We start from the raw sequence: 6,000 nt of genomic DNA, 5'->3' as shown, positions 1-6,000 counted from the left end.
ATTATTATAGAATTAATTTCTTTGCTTTGTAAAGAGGCAGGGCAGCTGGGGGTGAGCGGGGAGGGCCGGCTCCCCTGGCCCCAGTGGCACAGGGCTGTGCAGATTTTTGGCAGGTCACTTCTTGCAGCAAACAGCAGTAGTTTAACGAGTTCAGCCTGCAGCTTGTCAGGGGGAACACCACAGCAGGAGGCAGCACAAGCACAGGTGGTCCCTGGGGCTTGTGTGTGTTCACCCAGTGAGCACCAGCACGTCCCCACTGCCTGGGACCAGCTTTTCAGCAGGGACAGGACCAGAGGTGCACACACACTTCTGTGACAGTTCCTGCTCCAAGCTGTGGAGACTAAAATGTGACATTTTGCAAATGCCAACTTTGACAAGTACTGCTTCAGCAAACCAGCTCCTTTTCTCATGTAATTTCATTTATCCAGGGAGTGTTGTGTTAAGGAATGAGGCTTGAGCAAGGGCACACAAGTAGTCTGCCACATTCAGATTTTGAAGAGAGAGTAGGAACTTCCCAAAATGCTTCTAAATTGCTATGGGTCTGTCTATTAATGAGACACAAGGTTCCCTCGAGGACAGAAGCCTATGTCCTATGGTGCTGCTCGTGATTCTGGTTATCCTAGTCTCTTTCACAGCTGTTATTGCAATAAACCCATTGCACCTGCCCAGCACTCCTGATCCCAGATCTCAAAGCTTTAAGCCAACTACCTCAAAACAAACCTGATTTATAAAGGCACATTGTGACCACAGAGGCATCATTCCACCCATCACATACAGTCACACAAAGAAGACAACCATGAACAACTCAAGACTGCCTGTATGTAAAAGCGAGGGGCTGGACTGGGGAATGAGATGCTGGAAAGCAGAGTTGTGGAAAGGGACCTGGGGGTCCTGGTCAAAAGAGAGTTGAACACGAGCCAGCAGTGCCCTGGCAGCCAGGAGGGCCAACCATGTCCTGGGAGGCATCAGGCACAGCATTGCAGCTGGGCTAGGGGGGGGATTGTCCCATGCACTGGACAGCCCCACCTTGAACCCTGTGCACAGTTTGGGGTGCCACAACATAACAAAGACATTAAGCTATTAAAGTGTCCAAAGGAGGGCCATGAGAAAGGTGAAGGGCCTTATGAGGAGCAGCTGAGGCCACCTGGGTCTTTTCAGCCTGGAAACGACTGAAGGGAGACCTCACTGTGGTCTTCAACATCCTTGTGAGGGGAAGAGGAGGGGCCAGCACTGATCTCTTCTCTCTGGTGATGTGACAGGACTTGAGGAAACAGCATGAGGCTGAAGTGGGGGAGCTTTAGGCTGGATATCAGGAAAAGGTTCTTCCCCCAGGGGGTGGTTGGGCACTGGAACAGGGTCCTCAGGGAAGTGGTCACAGCACCAAGCCTGACAGAGCTCAAGAAGCATCTGGACAATGCTCTCAGGCAGACGGTGTGATTTCTTGAGGACGTTCTGTGCAGGGCCAGGAGGTGCACTTGATGATCCTGATGGGTCCCTTCCAACTCAGCATATTCTGTGATTCTGTAATAGATCCAACTACTCAAAGGATTTTCTCCACATAGCTGTGTCTCATGTCTAGCCAAAAATCACAGTATTTAAGGAACCTTGGCTATTAGTTAAGAACTTTCATAACTAAATTTATTCTGTACTGCAGTTACACACTTGCATTTCCCCTAGTGCTGTATCAATAGAAGAAAAGATAGGAAAAGGATTAGTTTTGCCTCCAAAATACACAGCATAATTCCCAGTGTTTAGCAGAAACCTTTCATAGTGGTCTCAGGATAAAGCAAAGACACTCTGGGCTGTCCAGTCATGGCACTGAACATCCATCCCTAGACATCAGTCAGAGACATCCCATCTACTGGGACAGACTCCAGAGAAGGAAATATTGCAATTAACTATGACTACTTTGCCAATGGTATCCCCTTATGGAGATGAGACTTTTAGGAGTTATGTATTTAATTACAGTCAGCTACTTGTCCCATTACATGTAATAATATAACCTGCTATTTTGCACTTTATTAATGAAATATTTATTAGAACGAATCCATGAAGAACAAATTTTAAAACAGAATTTATACATCAAGTGGCATTTTCATTGGAAAAAAACTTCAAATAATAGTTTCTTTCTGAAAGAATTACCACAGTGATACTATGCTGTTTTGAACATGCTTAGATTTTTTTATTTTCACCTTTTTCATGGAAGGCAACAAAAATTTGGATTAGAATCTCAGATGATCATTAACATGTCATTGTACAAAATCATCTTTTTCCAGCACCTAAAACTGAATTTTAAAAAATTAAACTTTTGGGGAATTTAAAATGAAGCGAAATATCCTGATCCTACTTTGCTACTCAAAGTACTCCTTGTCAAACCTGACACAGTCAGTGGAATCCCCTGTGCCTTGGTTTGCTGTGGGTTTTCAGCAGCCTCTGAAGCACCTCCTGGGTGCACAGTCACCCAATATCCCAAGAGCAGCAGCAAAATACTGAGATTTTCCTCCTGATAATGGACTTTACCTTTCAGCCACCCACCTTACTTTATGCAACCTACAAGAGTTAAAAAGGATCTTATCTGGCAAACTTGTCTCAAAGTCCAGAGCCCTCGGTGCAGCTAGGCAGAATGTCCATTCTCCAGGACCTTGGGTCTGATGAGGTGTTTTAGCTAACAGAGCTTTCATCTCGTTGGAGTGGCATCCTCCCCCTTTCCTCGGGAAAGCTGGAACTGGTGAGAGGCAGTACAAAATGCAAAATACAGTGTACAAAATAACAGCATCCAGGACAGAGAACTGTAATGAAAACAGCTGTGAGGATACATACATAAACACAGATTTTTACAGCCCACTGAGCCAGTAAGAGAACATCAGAGAAATATATTAAAAGGGTAGCACAGGGGCAGGTAAGATATATTTTGCATTTTAAAATTTTAAATTGATCACCAAAATCAATTACAGGAGAGAATAAGGTTAAAGAAATAGGGGGTTTTTGCAAATATCGAACAAAAAAGAAAGGTGGAGAGGGATACCAGTTTTTTTCATTCTCCTGGGTACCCACAACTCTATTTTTTTTAGGAAGAAGTTTCCAGACTGAAAAGACAGCCTTGTTCAATTCTGGACCTCAGTTTAAACTGCAAACCAAACTAAACAGCAAAGAAAGAACACATTAAATTTTTCTTCCCAGCTTCTATGAAGGGGTGGAGAGTCAGAAAAGAGAAACATGGTGGTGATGGGAGCTGAGCCAGCAGCTGAACCTCCTGCCAACTAACCCCAGAGCTCCTCTTGTCCAACAGGGAAACCTGCAACCATTGTGTATCATCCCCATGCCTCTTCCCTGCTCTAACTGGACATTTCTGTCTGTGGAAAACCTGTGGCCAGAGGACAGTGCAAAGTCAGAGGATCACCACTCTGTAATACCCTTCTCTGGCTGATGGCCTTGAAGCTGGGAAATAGTCATGGGGACATGGGAAAAAACATTAAGAAGAAATCTTAAAAAGCAGAGCTAGAAGGAAAGCAAAAATTCAGAATTATTAAGGAAGGCATTTCCTCCCTATAACATTTCTACATTTAACCAATATCAAAGCAGCCTGAAGGCCTATGGTATATCTTCCTAGCATAATTTCTCAGTAATTTTGGACAGGTGAACCTTGACTGAGAACTCACAAAAATCTGACTGCCTTCTGGCAGCTGTGGTGCACATGAACACCCGTGACCTTGTTAAGTCACAACACCGAGTGCTTGTCTAATAGAAAGAGACACTAAACTGTTAAGGACTCCCACCACAGCCTTCCAGGCCTCTAGAAAAGGCAGAGAGGAATAAAGGGTCCAACAAAACCAACCATCAAGAGTTGCTGTTGGAAAGCCCATGTCCAGTGAGGGGACATTGCCTCTCTACTGGAAGGGACCCAGATGTCATCCCATTAACAGACACCAGTTTCTTAGAGTGGCTTACAGGGAGAGCTGCACTATCCTTGAGAAGTTCACCAAGCTGATACATCTGCCTGACTCAGTGATAAGGAGAAACTACTGAGTCTGAGTTTCTGTGAGTTTGCCTCATAGCTTGAGTAGAAGTGGGAAGTTCAGCCAAGACCCTCATGTTCCTACTAAAAAAGCTTTTCTGCATGCTTTTATTTGTGTCTCTTTGTTTTAATGAGAAGATCAAGAAGCAGCAACGCCAGCACTGCTTGTAGTAGCAGAAACAAAAAGAATTGGTTAGAGATTTTGTCCAGGTCTTGTTTCCATGTGGGTTCTCTGATGTTTAATGAGAGTTGAACTCGTATTACAGCCTTTTCCTTGGAAGAGATTGTCTTCTTCACTACCTCTGCCTATTTCAACAAAAGTGTAGCTCTGTTATCTGAAAGACATCATCAAACCTTGACCTTCTGTTAAACTCAGTCAAATTGGCCACTAATTACAAAAAGTATTAGAGAGAGATGGCAGGTAGGGTACACAGTAAATGAACAGAAAATCTATTTCCACTACTTTTCCCCTTCCTCTTCCCACAGATATGCGGTAGGCTTGCAGTCAGAACACCACCACCAGGTAAAGGGAGATCCTGTAAAAAGAGGGAGCTCTTTCCCTTTGTTGCCTCAACAAATTGCTCTCTACAGCAAGAGACAGCTTCTGCCCGTATGACCTCGCAGCCGTTTTCAGCTCCTCCCTCCATCCAATTTGCCGCAGCACAACAAAGCACTCCAAAAATAACATTTCTTTTTAAAAACTGGAAAATGGCACAAACCACCCCAAAGGAGAGAATGACAACGGCATGAGTTCAGCGCGGGCTCATGAACTGCTGCTCCTGGCCAGGGACAGGAAACTGGAACCTCATGGAAAGAGACTGAATGGAACCAGAGTGAAAGGAAGCGCCAGGAGCCGCGGCCACCGATGGCCAAATGCTGCCGAAAGGATAAGTCAGCCCCGCGCGAGGGAGAGCACCAGGACTGTGTCACAGCTCTGGATCTATAAACGCCTGTGCTCTGCAAGTCTGCACGCACAACAGGCTGGAGCGCGCACACTAAGCAAGGAGAAATTTAAAGATGAGGAACATTTCCAAATGACAGCTTTAAAGGTGGGGATCAGCAGGGACTGAACATCTGATTTCAATTCTAAATGATTTCTGATTAGCCAATGTTGATGCAGTACCCCAAATACAGTTTCTGTTCAAAACGGTATTCTTGAGTAATGACAGAGCTGGCATGTATGGACTGCCAAACAAAGGCCACACCACCACTGCTGAAGGGACTAGAAGTTGGACCAGGCAAAGGAGAAATAAATGAAATCATTTTCGTTGAACGGGCAGAGCCAGATTTGCCACTACCCTACCTCCTGTACAACCACTTAGATCACATGTAAGGTAGCTTTCACGAAAATGGAGTTTTAAGTGCATAATAAATACATCTAGAAAAATTCCTTACCTATGAAGAACGGAAATTAATTTTAATTTGTTAAGTAATAAAAGATGAATGCTAAATTGTAAGGCTGAAATGCAGACAGGTTTTCAGAAGCAGTACATTTTTGATATACTATTTGAAAATGATCAATTCAAATTCTGCTTTTGAAAAAATTTCTGAGCTTTGATCTTGCTCCAAGTTGAGTCCAGAATGACTATTATATGGCTGACATTAAAAGTGTCAGGACAAAGTGATTTATAATGGAAACACAGAAAATAAATCACGATTTGAGAACTTTTTAACACACCACAGATTAGAGCCAGAAGGCCAGACTAAGTTGTCACTGAGTTTGTAAGCTTTCCTGCTGCAGCTGAGGACCACAATACACAGAAGAGCAAATTCAGTTAATGAACTCAGTCAGATACACACAATGACCTGTGCCTTCCTTGGAGAGGCACTTAAAAATTATGATCTACAGAGACATTAACATGACCACAGTCAGCAACCTGCAGCAAAATGAGAAGCAGGGCTCCTCTGGCTGCAGCGCAGATGCGTGCACCAGGGCCCTGCTTGGTGAACGCAGACCAAGAAGAATATGTGACCATATTTGACCA

The sequence above is a fragment of the Fringilla coelebs genome, assembly GCF_963513975.1.
Source record: "Fringilla coelebs genome assembly, chromosome: 3".
Taxonomy (NCBI): domain Eukaryota; kingdom Metazoa; phylum Chordata; class Aves; order Passeriformes; family Fringillidae; genus Fringilla; species Fringilla coelebs.
This window is presented reverse-complemented; position numbering follows the sequence as displayed.